The 18,549-nt window shown below is 38.5% G+C and overlaps 1 protein-coding gene across 5 annotated transcripts in view; it reads left to right on the top strand.

Annotated features, from left to right (window-relative positions):
- MGAT4A (alpha-1,3-mannosyl-glycoprotein 4-beta-N-acetylglucosaminyltransferase A) overlaps positions 1-18,549 on the top strand; it is a 139,944-nt gene that overhangs the window by 3,319 nt on the left and 118,076 nt on the right. For 2 of the 5 annotated variants that reach the window (XM_078146369.1, XM_020992812.2), the window contains one exon: positions 3,054-4,879. The exons of 1 other annotated variant lie outside the window; for it this stretch is intronic. The gene's annotated coding sequence lies outside the window, so the exon portion shown is untranslated. Of the gene's footprint in view, positions 1-1,178; positions 1,258-3,053; positions 4,880-10,195; positions 10,286-18,549 lie in introns of those variants that run through there. 2 more of the 5 variants (XM_078146370.1, XM_020992811.2) reach the window with 2 other exon arrangements.

The following is an 18,549-nucleotide window of genomic DNA, read 5'->3' as shown; positions in this document are numbered from 1 at the left end:
ATTTTCTGCTTTTCTTGGTAACCGTAATGAACGCTTGTTGAATGCCCATGTTGGCTGTTCTCTTGGAAGCTAGATTTACTCTGGCAGTGAAGTAGAAGAGGAATGAGTGCTAGCTCTAGGAGCAGCTCATTGTGAGGAAAGAAATTAGGGAAGCATGAGGTCGGATGCAAAGAGACTACAACTGTAAGAAAGGATAATATCCTTGGGGAAGAAGTTCCCCAGACCTTTTCTGTGATCTGTAAAAGCCAGGAGAATGACTTTTCTCATTGCTTTAGGAAAAATGAGGGTATTATATATCCTTTGCTGCCTAAAGCCTCTATTGAAAAGGAAATATTATTCATGCTGTCGAAAAAAAATTATGGATATGAAAGTGAAACACTTTTTTTGGTGGGGGAGCAAAGCAATGCAGTGTATATGACAGCACTGCGTGATCTGAATTCAAAAATTCAATTCAATAAACATTTTTTGAGCGCTACTATGTTCCAGGCACTATGCTAAGTGCTGGGTATACAAAAAGAGTAAAAAAGGGGCAGCTAGGTGGCACAGTGGATAGAGCTCTAGCCTTGGAGTCAGGAGGACCTGAATTCAAATGTGACCTCAGACACATAACACTCATTAGCTGTGTGATTCTGGGCAAGTCACTTAACCCCAATTGCCTCACTAAAAACCGTCCCCCAAAAACAAACAAAACCCAAAAAGTAAAAAAACAGACCCTGCCCTCGAGGAGTTTACAGTCTAATTGGGGAGAGGGGAGACAACAGGCAAACAAATATATACAAAACAAGTTATATACAGGATAAATAGGAAATTATTGAGACAGGGAAGATACTGGAATTAAGAGGAGTTGGAGAAGCCTTCCCATAGGAGGTAGGATTTTAGTTGGGACTGAAAGGAAGTCAGGGAGGTCAGGAGTTGTAGATAAGGAGGGAGAGCATTCCAGATGTGGAGGACACCCAGAGGGAATGCTTGGGGCCTAGAGATGGAGTGTCTTATTCATGGAGTAGATATGAGTCCAGTGTCACTGGATCAAAGAGTATATGTATTGGAGAGTAGAGGGAAGAAAACAAACCAAAAAAACCCTAACCCTCTTTTCAGAATTATTAGATATACCTAATAAAATCCTTGGTCAGCACTCTTTCAATTTGCTAAAGCCACTGATTGCCCTCTGACCCCATTAGCTGGCAGTAATTCTCACACACTGGAATCCACATCCTTCAGGATATATGGGAGCCTCACTCTCCAAAACGTTCTTTCAAGGTATAGTCTTTATTCTTATTGGCTGGCAACTTAAAATTGGCTACTTTAGAACTGATTTGATTAGGAAATTAGAAATGAAGGGTAAAAAATATCTCTCATGGTAGATACTCAGTAAGTAACCTATTGAATACAAGGAGCAAAGTGGTCACTTTCATAGGAGCTACATAGAGCTACATGGACTTTAGATGGTCATTTGGTCCAAACCCCTTATTTTGAAGACGAGGAAACAGTGGTCCAAAGAGTGGAAATGACAGCAGATATCAGACGAATCAATCCAAATGTTTATTGAGTTTTTGCTAGGCACTGTGTTGAGAATCAAGGATACAAAAGTGTTTGGTTCTGGTTGTGTTATTACTTATTATCTATGACAAGTTGCTTCCCGGCTTTAAGGCTATTTCCCCAATTGGAAAATAAATAAATTGGACTGCCATGAAGATAGAGAGTGGTGGGCTGGGAGTTCCTTCCAGTTCTAAATCTATAATGCTGTGAACTGAGAAATAGAAAAGCCCATGATCATTAGCAACAGATAATTGTGTATCCACAATGTGATTAACAGTTTAGGACACTATATTTAGAGGTAGCAAATGGTGAAGAACTCTTGATTATGTATTAGTGAGATTTGAAAATTTGGCCCCTCAGCCTCTTCAGTCTTTTACAAATATTTGAAAATCAGATTTCAAGAGAAAGTATCAATAGCTCTTGATTATTATTCCTAATGGAGGATTATTGTTGGGAGAAATAGTCTAGATAATATAAAGTGAATAATTTCACAGCCATTTCTACATATTTAGTTTTTTAATTATGTTTGAATACAAGTCTGTCTGTTGTTATAAGAGTTCATAATCCTTCATATAAACTAAAAGAACTGCACTATGAAGAGCTCATCTAGCAAGAATTGAGGAATTGGCCAATTTCTTTCCTTGCCATGTTAATCAGTTTTGCTTTGTGTTGAATAGAGGAAGCAATCCTTCTAGGCAGCTAGGTGGTAGACCAAGTACTGGATGTGGACTAAGGAAAAGCTGAGTTTTATTAGTTGTGTGATTCTGGGCAAGTCACTTAACCTCTCTCTGACTGACTCAGTTTCCTCATCAGCAAAATGAGGATAATAATAGCTTCTACATTCCAGGGTTTTTGTGTGGATAAAATAAATTAATATTTGTAAAGTTTTTTGAAAATTTTAATTCACTAAATAAGTGCTATTATTTTTATTATTATTAAGCTTTAACCTAGAGTACCTAGGAATCAGGAAACCTGGATGCTAGTCCTGTCTCATTACTAGCTTTCTATTGCTTCATCTTTATGGACATTTGTCTTTCATCTATAAAATTGAAAGGATGGACTATCTAGATCAAGGGTGGGGAACCTGTAGCCTTAAGGTTACATGTGGTCTTCTAGGTCCTTAAGTATGGCCTTTTGACTGAATCTAAATTTTACAGAACAAATCCTTTTATTTTTATTAATGCATTTTTGTTCATCTTTTATATTTTCATTTTATTTATAAAATGAACATATTTAAAATTCCAAACAATAATATAATTTTCAAATAAATAATCCTCCTAGATTGACCAGCACAATTAGAACATTAGTAAGCCATAAGGACTAAATTGACAGCTGCTATGTACATTGTCTAGTTCTAACTTCCTCTGCCTGACTGGCATCACTACCACATGAAGTTGGTTCATGACAGTTTAGGGGGGTTGAGTACACCAGTCTGGTATCAGCTTTGATTTTCTGTTTGAAGTAGAATTTGTGAATATTTGCACAGTTCAACAGTATTTATACATTCTGTTTAACAGCCCATCACATCAAAGAAGACCAAGAGAACACTGAAGGAAGAAAATAGATTTTTTTAAATAAGGATTGGGAATTGCAATATTATCTTGTTTCTACTAAAGATAAGGTGATTTGCTTACTTTGTGATACTGCAATATCAACATTAAAGAAATTCAATTAAAAAAAGAAATTCAATGCTCATCAGCATTGTAACACTTTTAAGGACCACAAATATCTTAAATTAGGAGAGGCTTGAAAGATTGTATTGCAGAAACTAAAAGATGAAAAGCAAAAGCGAAGACAATTCTTTCAAGCAGCAATAAGACCTGGAAATAATGCTACTGAAGCAACTTATAAAGTAGTTTATATACTCAGAAAAAAGGGAAGCCATTCAGTGATGTAGAAATTGTGAAAGAATGCATCATTGAGGTAGGATGCTGAGATCCCGATAATATTTAAAGTGCAAACAACTGCCTCTTTCAAGGAGAACCATAACTGATCAGCAGCATGAATTAGCCATCAGTCTAACAGAACAACTTCATGCAATGCTTCAAAAAGAAAAAATATATTATTCAGTCACTTTGGATGGATCAACTGATACTACTGACTCGGCACAGGTTTTATACTTCATTTGGGTCATAACAGAAAATTTTCTTTGCTACGAGGAGTTATTCACTTTGGGCACTCTTGCGAACAGAACATGGGGAATAGATTATCTTTAATAACTTTCAAGATAAATGTCGTGAAGTTGGATTGAATTTGGTAAATTTAGTGAGGGTATGTACGAATGGTGTACCTCCCATGACAGGAAAACATGAAGGGTTTATTGCACAGATTTTAAAAAAGTGTTAACAGATCCAGATGCTCTCATTTCTTTTTGTTGTATCTTACATCAGCAAAATCTCTGTGCTAAAGCTATTTTAAGTGATACTTTGCAACCAGTCATAAAGTATTGTTACCTATATTTATGCAAATACAACACAGCATTGCAGTTTCATAACATGCTAAAGTTGAACGATGAGATATTCAGTATGGATTTGTTCTATCATTCTAAAGTGTGTTGGCTATTGCAGGGACAGGTGTTCGCTAAAATTTTATCTCTGTGAGAACAGATAGTTAAATTCTATGTAGAACGGAATCAGAAATGTGAATTATTGAAAGAAGATTTCTATAGGGATGCTGCATTTCTGTGTGATATGTCAAATCAAAATTACTTGAATATTTCTTTGCAAGGTAAAACTAAGTCTATATATGATATGTGGCAAAAAAATCCAAGCATTTTGAAAAAAGCTATCTTTTTTCAAAACACTTCTTCAAAAGGATTTTTTGGATGAACGTTTTTCCCAGTTAGCAAAGATCATCGATGAGCAGAAAGATATATACGAATCATTTGAAGAATACACAACCATTATAGACCTATTAATTGGCAAAAACAAAGAAAAGTTCACTGACTTTGAGAATCATGACATCACACTCAAATTAGCATTTCAGCTTCACCTAGTTGATATCACTAAGGCACCTAAAGAACTACAGGGGGAATTGATTGAACTCTCAGTAGAAGACATTTTAAAGACATTGTTTGATGCTAAGAAAGATTCAATTGAAATATGGAAAAATGCAGTGGAATACTCACACCTTCTGCAATGTACCTGGAAAATGCTTTCTTGCTTTTCAACCACTTGTTTCTGTGAATCTACATTCTCCTACCAAACACAAATCAAGACACCCTTAAAGTCACAAATGACTGCTAGCCATTTAGAGGATCAACTGAAACTGTGGACCTCCATGCTGCAACCAAATATTCAAATGCTTTCCAACAAAAAAGCAGACACAACAAAGCCATTAACAGGTTAGTTAACTTTAAAATTAACAAATACTTTTCATTTCATTTTTCATGTGCAAAATAATGTACATTAAGCATACCTAACTGAAGTTTCCTGAATGTGACCTTATCTGATTATAGCTAAATATTAATTCGACCTTCCAATATGAAAAGGTTCCTCACCTCTGATCTAGATCCTTTCCAGCTCTAGAATGTTGTAATTTTATGATTTAATATCAATGGTAAAATAAAAAAAGACCCTGAATAATGTACATAAAGGACACTATTCTGGTACATTTAAGTAAGTTCTTTGAGGGTAGGGGACCATAACATCAATCCATACCCTCCATAGAGTCATAAAAAAGTTCTGAGCACATAGTAAGTGCTCAATGAACGTTTATTGATTAACAATCTATATTAATGATCTCTACTGTGAGTACTACTGCCATTACAATATAAAGATGACATAATAACCAAAGAGTGCTTTTAGGGTCTCCTCTAAACAGCAAAAAGTGAATGTTTGCAAGTAGGGCATGCATCTCCCACTTGAAGCCAAAGATTTGACAGGTTTATAGTTCTAAATTCCATCATGTTGCCATGATAAGATTTTTGTTTGTAAAATGTTTTTATGTTTAAGCACCTGCTTGGGATATATGAGTTCAACTGCTATAAAATAAAGCAGCAACAGAGGATTTAGAGGGGAGAGAGGAGATTAGGATAGCTTCTGATGCATAGTTGTCCATATGAAAAAATAACCATATGTTTGGCAGTCTTGGTACTGTGTGCTGTACCTGAGCTCATTGCTTAACTTTTTGCCCCAAGGTTACTTAAAACCTATTGATAGATTAGTATGGCTAAAGCAACTAGCATTTGCTTTGTGGATGGGTGCTTTACCCACAGGATTGTTGATCCAGCATCTTTCACAAAGGTAAAATTCTCAGAGACGGAAAATGAAGCAGAAAAAAATTCAAAGCTCTGCAATTATCCTGAGCTTCCTTCTATTCCTCTGTGCCTATGAAGTACACATTAAATATAATAAAGCAAGTGAGCTGGTCTTAATGGTCTGCTAAATCACTGAAGAGGAATGAGGCCTACCTCAGAGACTTCTAAACAACTCCGGATGGAGGATTCTGCAGCTGCACAAGCATTTCTAGCTTCTCTAAAAATGAATTGTGGGTAGTTCATCACTGGCAATGAATTTGGGTTGTCTTTTTGTTTGGGGGCTTTCTGAAAGACCAATGTTGTGTCACTTTGACAAGAGAAGTGAACTACAGAAACCAACCTTAATGTTCAGAAGAGGCCTCTCTAAGGTTAGGCCAGCGCAGGGGTGGGGAACCTGTGGCCTCAGGGCCACATATGGTCCTCTAGGTCCTCCAGTGCCACTCTTTGACTGAATCCAAACTTCACTGAACAAATCGCCAGCACAATCACATTAATACAGCCGCATAACCCTGATCTGGTCTGAGTGGTTTCCATAGGGTAAATCTACCTTAAAGATTTAAATAATTACAGCAAGTGTGAATGGATGGGGAAGGTGAATAGTGAGTGGTCTATTGGATTGAGGTAAGGAGGGAGCCCAGAGAGATGAAAATGAAATATAGAACCAATTCTAAACAACAATTTAGGCTTTTGCTGGCTTTTATAGAGTATGTCTCACATCTGTGGTTTATAATGAAATGCAATTTGTGAGATTTTTGTTGCTTATTCTGCTGAAATTGTTCCCCCAACAAACTCTGTGGATGAACATTAGGAAAATGAGATACATTTGGCAATGGAATAAAACTGTTTAATGTAGGTGTTATCTGAAAACTTAAAAACTACTAAGTAGTAAAATCTATTACTGACTTTTTTGGGGTAACTTTTGGCCTACTTGGCCATCTATTAGTGCCAACTATGTAGACCTAAAGCCATATTTTATATGAGCGAAGTTTAGAATGGTAGAATCCAAATTCTGACTTAAAATAAGGAACCTCCCCCTTTTAATGAATTCCTGAGTTCAGGATGCTGAACTTAAACCCCGATAGAGCTAATAGCAATGCTACCAGAAGCAGAACACTTGTTAACAATAAAAAAGAAGATTGTTACTGCTTAACAACTTCATGTAATATAGTGAAGTAAATAGATGAACCCAAATAAAGATACATAAACAGAGAAAGAGACTAAGAATAGAAAGACCCCTTTCTTTTAAATTCATCATCTTCTCTCTTTGTTCAACATAGTTCTTCCTGATTTGCTAGATTTCATAAGGTCTTGACATAGCTTTTGCAAAGCAGTTCTATGACATGATGTGTCTTCACAGTATTGATATTAACATATAACACCTTTACCAGACACAAGAGTTTGACCTAGTGTAGTCATGGGCAAAATTACACAGAAAATAAGTCTGGGACTCAGTTTGAACTTTAAAAACAAACAAACAAATGAAAATCTCTGGCAGGGAGGGAGACTAAATCTCATAACTAGAAAACTTAGTACTAATTCTATACCTGTAAGCATGTTGGTCATAGTATAACAAAAAGAAGTTTTATTAATAAGGAAAGAAAAATAAAAGGACATCCTGTCTTTTCTCAAGTGAATAGTAGTACCCCAAAATCCTATACTGAGTCTTTCCTCGTGTCATTCCATTGTGAGTTTCCTTCTCTTTCTGGAGTCTTTTCTACCACAAATCTCTATTCTTGTCTTTCTGATTATTTTCCCAGTGTGTTCTTTGCTACTGCTCCGACAAATCATAATCTGTGTAATTCTTTCTCTTTTTAATGATCTCAACTGTAAATCTCTGGTTCATTTATTCATTCATTCCACAAGCATTTACTAAATATCTATTTTGTTCCAGAGACTATACTAGGTACTGGACTGTGTGCTAGTTGCTGGACGGTGTTCCTCTCACATGTACCTTAGGGTGCCTTTTTAAAAAGTTTTTTTAAATTAAATTTTATTTTTTCAATTGTCAAACATTTATTTTTTATTCTTCTCACTTTTCTACCCTCCAGTGAAAAGTCAAACCCTTGCAACAAATATTCGTAGTATAGTAAAACTAATCCCCATATTGTTCAAAATGTTCAAAAATGTGTTTCTTTTTGAATATTAGTCCATATCCTCTCCATCAGGAGGTGAGTAGCCTTTATCATGGACCCTCTGGATTCATGGTTGATTCCTGTGTTGATAGGAGTTCTTAAGTCTTTCAAAACTGTTCATTTTTACAATGTTGTTGTTATAGTATAAATTGCTGTTCTGATTTTGTTCTGCACCAATTCATGTGAGTCTTCTCAGGTTCCTTTGAGGCCATCTTTCATCACTTCTAATGGAACAATTGAATTCCATTATATTAATATATCATGTTTTGTTGAACACTCTCTGTTTCCAATTCTTTGCCAGTACAAAAAGATCTGTTATAAATATTTTAGTACACATAGGGAATTTTCCTTTAGTGTCACTGGATCCAGGCATATCCCTTGGGTGTCTTCTTGCAGCAGAATAGCATTTTCTCCCTGATATCTTATTGCAGTCATTACAGAATCTACTGTTAAGTATAGGTATTCTTGCCACTGGCCAGGATAGGGAGAGCTGGAGAGATTTCTAGATTTAGATGTATATGACCCCAAAACAGGGCATCAGACTGGAGATTTTTTTTTTTTGCTATGACTCTGCCTGAAACAGAATCATCTTAGTGTCACTTTGGGGTAACACACTAGAATGTAATAAAATATTGAAATATTACAAGATATGAATGAGAGTTCAACAAAATCCTAGAAGTACTCTCTGAAACGCATGATTTTCTGAAATATAACAGTTCCCAAAACAGTGTCATATACAGGTAGGTGTTCAATAAATGTTTGAAATAGAATCTGGATCTTTTGCAGAAATCCTACATAGAATAAATTAGATAAGGCAAGGGAGGGGGTTCAGAAACAGCCAAATACAGCTGAAAAAAAAATGCTACAAAAAGACACCATAAGGAAGTTCTGTTTCTGTTTGTTCTTTGCCTTATGTTCTAAATTCTGTGATCAACAGTGCCCCTAGGATTTCCTGCCCTTTCCTTCTGCAGTATTTTTTTTTTTGCTCTTCTAACTTATTTTTTGTTCTTTCCTCATCACTAACTATCTCAAGGGATCGTGGTGAAGCTCAAATGAGACGTTTGGAAAGTTCTTTGTAAGCCTTAAAGTGCTATATAAATGTCAGATATTATTAGGTAAGTTATTGCTTTCTGAATTATAGAAAACAAATGTGTTCTCATTAACAGAAATGGGGGTGGGCGTAGAAAAAATAGAAACAGATCAGTCAGATACTCGAATGACAACAACTCTTAAACCTTTCATCAGCTACCTGGAGCCAAACATTACATTTAACAATGGGACTGATTGAGCGATGGTTGTTTTTGTCTTTGCATACCCCTCACATAGCTTGGTGTAACTTAGTTAAGTACAAGGTTTGTTGAAATGAAAGAACACACAGAAAAGGCCCCTGGGTTGTATCAGTCTTCAAGGTAGTTTATTAAAACGGCAAGAAGATGCTTCGGATAGTGGGGGGAAGAGGAAAACGGATAAAGGGTCAGAGAATGTAGAACAGGTTCATATGAGAACATGCGTTAGTCACTGGAGCTCAGCTCGGGGCTATTTATAATCCCCAGCCGAGAGGTGAGCACGGGTGTGGGATGGGAAGACTAAGATTCCATACCTTCCCTACCTCACACTCTCCTGTTTTGCAACTAAGTCACTTTAGACAAATCACTTCATCCCTCTGGGCCTCAATTTCCACTTTTGTAATGAGAGCCGTATGGGAGATCATTAAATGAATTCAGCAGCCCTCTGCAACGCTGACATTGTGGGAGGCTATTTAGATGCGTTCACTGTGGCAGCAGGGATCGGGGTGGGGGCATCAAAATCAGATGTGCCTAGGGATGCTGAGGATGGAGCATGGCAGATGCCCAAAGTGAGCTCCTCTTTCCCTAAGACAAGCCGGTAGCGGTGCTGAGTACTACACAATCAACCAGTCCTCGCCGCTTCTGCTCTCTCAGTGACAGGTTAAAAAAACCCCAAAAAGAAAGGAAAAAAAGTGGAGGGGGGAAAATCTCACGAGAGCGATCTCGCCCGCGAGACGGCTCACCTGAGTGACACACAGAAGGGCCAGTGACGGGGGCAGTTTGGAGGGTCTCGGGCTCGGGACTGGTCCGAGGCATACAGTCCGACGTGCCAATGGGGAGCCGGCCCCGGGGAGGGGGCGGGATGGAGTGGGGGAGAGCGGTCTCCGGGGGGGTGGGTGTTTCCGCGGAGGGGGCGGAGCCTCGAGGAAGGGCGGGGCGGGGAGGGATGGGATGTGCGCCGGAGGGAGGGAGGGGAGGAGAGGGGAGGGGAGAAGCTGTGGGCCGCGGCTGCAGCAGCGGCAGCCTGAGCTGGAGCAGCCGCCGCAGCTGGAGGAGCGGAGCGCCCGGGGCTGGTAAGCTAGACGCGGGAGCCTGGGAGGGCGCGAGGCGCTGCCTTGCTGGGGTCGCGCGCGCGCGGAGACAGCGACGGAACTCGAGGCGGGGGGAGGCGGCGGCGGAGGCGGCAGATTCACCTGCCGGGTGCCGGCGCCCGGCCGCCTCCCCGGCTCCCTCCGAGCCCGCAGCTTGGGACCGCGGGGGGCGAGCGACCGCACTTTGGCAGCGGGCGCGGAGGGTCGGGCACGTCGTCGGGTCTCGCTGCCGACCCCTCTCGCCGGCCGGGGGCGGGGGTCGGCCGCCGCCGCTGCGCCTTGGCCCCGGCGGCTGACTCGGGTTCGCCCTGCCCGGCGTCGGCCCGGGGCTGCCGCGCTTTGCGCAGAGCAAGCGAGCGAGCGGGCGGCGGGGCTGCTGCGGCCCCCAGGGCTCCCTCGGGCTCATGGGGCTCCTCGGGCTCTCTGGTCCCTTCGCGGACGGGCCGCTCGGTCACCTCTGCCTTGGGGGAGGGGAGCGGGGGCGGGAGCCCTGGGTCCTTTCCCTCGTTTTCAATGACGGACCCTTGACAGGGCGGCTCCGGTCCTCTCGGAGGAGGGGGGCCCGGGGGGGGCCGAGGTGAACTTTTGCTAGGGAATCTCGTGCCGAGCTTGGAGTTGGGCGCCCGCAGGCTTTCCCGGGTTGTTCTCCACACCGGACGGTGCTTTGCGGGCAGTCAGTCATCTCCGTCTCTGTCCTCCCTCTCCCCTCCCCTCTCTCCTTCTTTCGCTGTCCTGTCTTTTCCCTCTTCTCTGTTCTTTCCCTTCTTTATTTCTCTGTTCTCCTTTCACTGTCACTCTCTGTCCTCTCTCCCTTCTCCTTTTCTTCTCCCCTCTTCCTCCTCCCTTTTTTCCTTTTTTCCTCTCTGTCTTCTCCTTTTCTCTTATCTCTGGCCTCAATCTTCTCTTTTCCTTCCCTTCTTCCTTTTCCCCCTTTCCTTTTTCCTCTCCTTTCTTCCTCTTCTTTCTCCCTTCCTTTTCCTCTCCTCTGTTTCCCTGTCCCCTCTCCTGTTTTTCTGCCTCTCCTCTTTCGCTCCTTTCCTCTTTCCCTCTCTTCTCTTTTTCTGTCCTCATCCCCCTTTCGTCTCCCTTTTTTCCCTGTTTTCCCTGACCCTCTCCTGTTCTTCTCCTTCCCCCCTTCTCCCTCCTCTCTTCTCTGACCTCCTTTCTCTTCCTCTGTCATCTTCTTTTCTTCCTCTTCTCTATCTCCCCTTTTCCCTTCCTCTTTCTTTTTCCCTCTCCCTTTCCTTCTTCCTCTCCTCCCCCTTTCCCTCTCTTGTCTTCTCCCTCTCCTCTCTTCTATCTCCCTCTCCTCTATTTTCCCTCTTATCTTCTGTATCCTTGCTCTCTCCTTCTTTCACTTTTCCCCTCTCTTCTTTCTTCCTCTTTTGTCTTCTCCCTCTTTTTTCAATCCTTTTCTCTACCCCTATCTCTTCCCCCCCCATCCCCGCCTCTTTTCATTCTCTCTCTTTCCCTCCTCTCTTTTTTTGTCTAGTTCCTCTTCCTTTACTCTGTCCTCTCATTTTTTGCGGTTTGAGACAAGTATATTTGTCTTTGGGTGAAGACCAAAGACCTTGCTAGATGACATTGCTTTTCCTTTCCCTCTGACATCTTCTCATTGAAAAAAGAAGAAAAACAAAACCTTGTGTAACAAATTTGTATAGTCAAGCAAAACTAATTATTGTATTGGCCATGTCCAAAAAATAAATCTATGACTTGTTGTGAATCTTGAGTGGTCCTGCTGCATCAGCCACCCTTTGGAATCCGGGTTGCTCACTGCATCGATAAATTCTTATTTCAAAGTTATTTGCTTTTACATTGTTGTTATTGTATAACTTGTTCTCCCAGTTCTGCTCACTTCACTCTGCATCAGTTCATGCAAGTCCTCCCAGGTTTCTCTGAAACTATTCATTTCTTACAGCCCTGTAATATTCGGTTACATTCATGTATCATTATTTGTCCATCACTTCCCCAATTGATTTGTACCCCCTTATTTACCCATCCCTTGCCACTACAAAAATAGCTGATACATACACATGCATCCTTTTCTCCGTTCTTTGATTTATTTGCGTTGCAGGACTAGTAGTATTGCTGGGTCAGAGTATGCAGAGTTCAGTAACTTAGGCGAAGTTCCAAATTGCTTTCCACAGTGGCTGAACAGATTGCTTTCTTCTCTTCCAAATTATTTGAAGTCATATGAGATGATGAATTGAAAAAGACAACTCCTAGGTTCTAATCTTAATTCCCTCCATAGAAGAGTCAGCATATGCTTGAGAGGAGAGGGGAGGGGTTCCTAGCATTAATTTAAAATTTTTTTAAATTAATTTTTTTTCACTTAAGTATTTTTTCCTCTCCCTCCTCAAAATGAGACAACAATATATAGTCAAGCAGAGCAAATACCCATCTCGGTTGGTCATGTCAGCTATTAAAAAAAACAGCTTGAACATTTGACGATATAATTATCTAATGAATTATAACTATTAGCTCTTATTTTTTAAAGTGAATCAGGTAGCATTAAGAGATTCTATAGTAGTATAGGATGATTGATTAAGAAATAGCTATCTAATTTCTTGGGTGCTTTCATCTTAGGAGGGCAGGGATTCCCACTGAACAAGACTCAAATTTCCATTTTGTTTCAGCGAGACTATGGACCTGATAATTAAGAAAGTGTTTGAAAAAAAGTTTGCACCTGCTCTCCAGTGGCATGGTGGGATAGGGATGGGGAGATGAAATAGGGAATAGAGATTCATAGCCTGGTTTAGTTCTCTTGGTATATGAAAGCAGAAGCTGCATGTTTGACAGAGGGCTTTATGAGGCTCTGGTTAAATCTGCCTCAGGAGAGATGAAGTGTATGGTTTTTCTTCTAATTGTTTTTTGAGTCTCTGAAGAACTGATAGAACCTTGGTGAGTATCCTGTCACTCCGGACAGCTGGTACCCTGGGTCCCATCTCATGTGGAGGAGTCTTTGCAGGATTCCAAGTAACCTGAAGCCTAGGGGAGTCGGCAGTGTTCCTAGTAGGACCTATACTGTTCCCACTTTTTGGAGGAAGCACCTTGAACTTGGGTCTAGAATGCTCCTTCCCCACCATCTTGCATCAGCTCAATTACAACCTTTTATTGGGTTTTTTTTGTTAGATTTATTAAACCCTTGTTGGGAAATTCCTCACCAAAGACCTTGAAAATTTGGAAGGAAAATTGTATTTTAGAATTTTTACTTATATGACCACATATCACACATCACTATCATTTACATTCAACGAGTCCAAATTAATGTTTAATCACTTATTCTAAGTATATTCTATAGACAATGACAATGTTAGTAACAATAGTAGTTTGTTTGTTTTTTGGCTAGGCAATGGGGTTAAGTGACTTGCCCAGGGTCACACAGCTAGTTAAGTGTTATGTGTCTGAGGTCAGATTTGAACTCAGGTCCTCCTGAATTCAGGGCCAGTGCGCTGTCCACCGCGCCATCTAGCTGCCCCCCAATTACTACCTTTTAGACTAGGGGGAGAGAAACCTTTTCAGAGCCTTTCCTCCCTCCTCCCAAACCCCTTAGTGCTTGCTTACATTTGTATTTACTTGTCTGTGTACTTGTTTTATTCATTCAAAAGACTGTAAGCTCTTTGAGGGTAGGGACTCTGCTTTTTATTTTGTTTGCTTGTTGGGTTTTTTTTTTGCCTTGGTTTGTACCTATAACAGTGTCTTGTACATAGTTAGCATCTAGTACATGTGATTCAGTCATTTCAGTCGTGTCTGACTCTTCACAACCCCATTTGGGGTTTTCTTGGTAGATACTGAAGTGGAGGAAACTGAGGGAAATAGGGTGAAGTGACTTGCCCAGGGTCACACAACTAGTAAGTGTCTGAGGGCAGATTTGAACTCAGGAAGATGAGTCTGCCTGGCTCTCTGTCCACTGCGCCATCTGGCTGTCCCATCTAATGCATATTTAATTAGTGTTAGCTTGTTGTTACTAAAAGTAGTAACTTACCATTCACGTATGATGTTAATAAATGGTTAAGATTTTACACAGTTATACTTCTTTAAACTTTTATATTATCCATTTACTTTTTTTAAAAAACTTATCGATGTGGACTCCAGTTCCTCTGGCAATCAAATGCTATTAGCAGGATCTTGTCAGTTATTAACAGGCAAAGGTACAGTGTCCAATTAAATAGCACCAAAATCTGCAAGGTGATAAAGTGGATAGAATGCAGGACTTTAAGGCTGGAAGAGTTGAATTCAAATCCTGACTGAGACCCCTTACTACTTGTGTGACCCTGGGCAAATCACTTAACCTCAGTCTGCCTTAGTTTCCTCATTTGTCAAATGGGCATAATAATCGGACTTACCTCACAGGGTTGTTGTGAAAATAAAATTAGTTAACATGTAGAGTGCTTTACCAACCTTAAAGTACTATATAAATGATAACTATTATTATTATTACTACTACTATTGTTACTAACATTGTCATTGTCTATAGAATATACTTAGAATAAGTGATTAAACATTAATTTGGACTCGTTGAATGTAAATGATAGTGATGTGTGATATGTGGTCATATAAGTAAAAATTCTAAAATGCAATTTTCCTTCCAAATTTTCAAGGTCTTTGGTGAGGAATTTCCCAACAAGGGTTTAATAAATCTAGAGATTGCTTTAATTGTTATGTCCAATAATTAATGTTTTAAGAGATTTGCCTGTAATCTACTCAAAGCTTGTTTTTTTAACGTATCTTTTTTACTTTTTAGTATTATGTAACCATAAGACATAGTTGAAAGACTTTCCACCTTGATGGATTAGTGTTTCCAATTATTATTGAATTTCTACATGAATAAGATAAAGGATTCTTGTCTCTTTATTTCCCATAGCTAATCCTTCAGACAAGAAGGGGAATAGAAGATGCAAGATATCAGTGGAGAGGGTTTTGTGTTTTTATACTAGGCTTCCCAGTGTTGGAACTGGAATGACATTTCATAGTTCTGTCTGTCTTTTTTAGTCATCCCTATTAAATAATATTTACTGAATACTTATATGGAAAATGTATTAAACATTTTGGGAAGTTTAAAGTGATACTGTATTTGAAGCTAGTTTATGTGTGCAGTGTTAACTAAAGAAATTAAAATAATCCCAATTACACAAAATGTGTTACAGAACATTTTCTGTTATATATGCAAGAATACAACCATATAGACAGTATAAAAATTTATTTTTAGTCTATTATTCTTTCAAGGTAGAAATGTTTTTGAAATCAATAGCTGGGTATTCCTAATAGTGAATCTTTGTAAAGTAAAAGTAAAAGAAATTCTGACAACTTTCAGTTTTGTGGAGTAACTCAGCTAAGGCTTTACTCCCAGGAATCCTTAGTCAGTTTTTGAGATGTATTAACTGTTTATTGCCACTGGACTGATATTTGACATATTGCTGAGATACATTCTGTAGCAACTATGTGATATGTAATTTACTCCAAGAGGGAATATATATTGGATAGCATGGATTGATAATGGTTAACTGTGAGTAGCATTTATAAAATATATAGTAGTGCTAATTTCAATACCAACCTTCTTTTTCTTCCCATCAGAAATAAATGCTATTAAAAAATTGTAGCTTTAGTCACCATCAGCAAAACATACAATTGTGCCTCATATTAATTAAAATTTGTATATTAATTATTTTTAGAGATGACTTTTTTTTGCAATTAAATTTTCTGTTCCAAATGTTCTTCCCCCTTTCCTTCCCCCATCCATCAAGAAGGTAAGCAATATGGTACCCATTACACATGTGAAGTCATACAAAGCATTTTTCCATGTTAGCCACGTTGAAAAAGAAAATATCCTTCCATCTGTACTCAGAGTTCACCAGTTTTCTCTGTCTCTGCAGGTGAACACCATTTTTCATCATGAGCCTTTTGAAATTTTTAAAATTTTAATTCATTTTTTGGGTTACATTTTAAGTTCTAAATTGTTTCTTTCCTTCTCTTCTTACCCCATACTACAAAAGACCACTATCTGACACAGATTTAAAACCATACTGTGTGTACTTCTGTTTGCCAGTTCTGTCTTTGGAGGTGGATAGCGTCTTCCTTCATAGGTCTTTCATAGTTCTTTTGAGTATTTATAGTACTCAGAATAGTTTGGTTGTTCACAATTATTCTTTGAACAGCATTGCTGTTACTGTATATGATGTTCTCTTGGCTTTGCTCACTTCACTTTTCATTATTTCATGCAAATAATGGATATGAAGTGGTGTCTCAAAGTTATTCTAATTTGCATTTCTCTAATCAATCATGATTTAAAGTATTTTTCATATAACTTTATATTGTTTTGATTTCTTCATTAAAAACTACTTGTCCAGATCCTTGGATCATTTATCAATTGGGGAATGACTCATTTTCTTATAAATTTGACAAAATTTTCTATATATTTGAGATGAGACCTTTATCTGAGAAACTGTCTATAAATGTTTTCCCCAATTTTCTGCTTTCCTTCTAATCTTGGCTACATTGGTTTTATTTGTACAAAACCTTTTTAGTTTAATGTAATCAAAATTATTCATTTTATATCTCGTAGTGCTCTCCAACTCTTGTTTATAAATTCTTCTGTCTATAAGTCTGATAGGTAATGTGTTCTATGTTCTTCTGGTTTTCTAGTATCTACCTTTATATCTAGGTTATGTATCATTTTGACTTTATCTTGGTAAATGGTGGAAGATACTGATCTATACCCAATTTCTGCCAGACTACTTCCCGGTTTTCCCAACAATTTTTACCAAGTAATGTGTTCTTATCCCCAAAATTTAAATCTTTATATTTGTCAGATACAAGGTTACTATAATCATTTACTATTGTGTATTATATGTCACCTTTGTTCCACTGATCTACCTTTCTATTTCTTAGCCAGTAACAGATAGTTTTGATAATTATTGCCGTATAATATACTTTAAAATCTGGCACTGCTAAATCTACTCTGCATTTTTTTTCCATTAATTTCTTTGATGTTCTTAAAATAGGATGTCTGGGCTTTTTTTTTTTTTGGATAATAGCTTTCAAGTAGTTCAATAATTCTTAAATCATTTCTCCTTGATATTTTTTCCAGTGAGATAGTTCACATTTTCTGATATATTTTCCTTCTTTTGACTTTATGGAATGGTTTCTGGATGCCTCGTGGAGTCAGTAGCTTCCATTTGACTAATTCTCATTTTTAAGAAGTTTTTTTTTTTGTAGTGAAGTTTTGTACTTCTTTCACTAAGCTGTTCTCTTTTCGTTATTTTCTTGCATTGTTCTCTTTTCTTTTCCTAAGTTTTCCTTTATTACTTATTAGAATTTTAAAAATAATTTTATTGCTCTTTAAAAAATCTCTTTAGATTTTCTAGGAATTCTTTTTCCCCTGCTTCCATTTATTTATTTAGCTATCCTGCCATCAATTTTTAACATATTTTTTCCCCAATTATCTATTAAAATAATTCTTTAAGATTTTTTTTTTTAAGTTTTGAGTTTCAAATTCTTTTTCTCTCTTTCCTCCCCCGTTCCTGAGAAGGTAAGCAATCAAATATAAGTTATACATGTGAAACATTTCCATATTAGTCATTTTGTACAAGAATACTCGAATAAAAGAAAAAGAATGAAAGAAAGAAAGTGAAAAATAGCATGCTTCAGCCTGTATTCAGACCATATCAGTTCTTTCTCTCGAGGCAGATAGTATGCTTCATCATCAGTCCTTTGAGATTGTCTTGGGTCATTGTATTGTTGAAAATAGCGAAGTCATTCACAGTTGTTCATCAAAAAATGTTGCTGTTGCTGTGTACCACGTTCTTCTGGTCCTGTTCACTTCACCGTGCATCCGTTCATGTGAAGTCTTTCTAGATTTTCTGAAATCATCTTGCTTGTCATTTCTTATAGCACGATAATATTATATCACAATCAAAAATCACAGCTTGCCTAGCCATTCCTCACTTGATGGACATCCCTTTGATTTCTAATTCTTAGCCACCAAAAAAGCTGCTGTAAATATTTTTGTACAAATAGGTCCTATTCCCTTTTTGAAAAAAAAAACATCTTTGGGGGGAAGCTAGGTGGTGCCGTGGATCCACTGTCCCTGGAGTCAGGAGGACCTGAGTTAAAATCCGGTCTCAGATCAGACACCACTTGATGCTTACTAGCTGTGTGACCCTGGGCAAGTCACTTAACCCCAATTGCCTCACAAAAAGCAAAACAAAACAAAACTGAAATCTTTGGGATATGGAACTAGCAGTGGT

Source organism: Phascolarctos cinereus, unplaced genomic scaffold, assembly GCF_003287225.1.
Source record: "Phascolarctos cinereus isolate Bilbo 61053 unplaced genomic scaffold, phaCin_HiC Scaffold_726;HRSCAF=1367, whole genome shotgun sequence".
Lineage (NCBI taxonomy): Eukaryota > Metazoa > Chordata > Mammalia > Diprotodontia > Phascolarctidae > Phascolarctos > Phascolarctos cinereus.
Note: the sequence above shows the minus strand (reverse complement) of the source record. Positions and strands in the feature narration are given on the sequence as shown.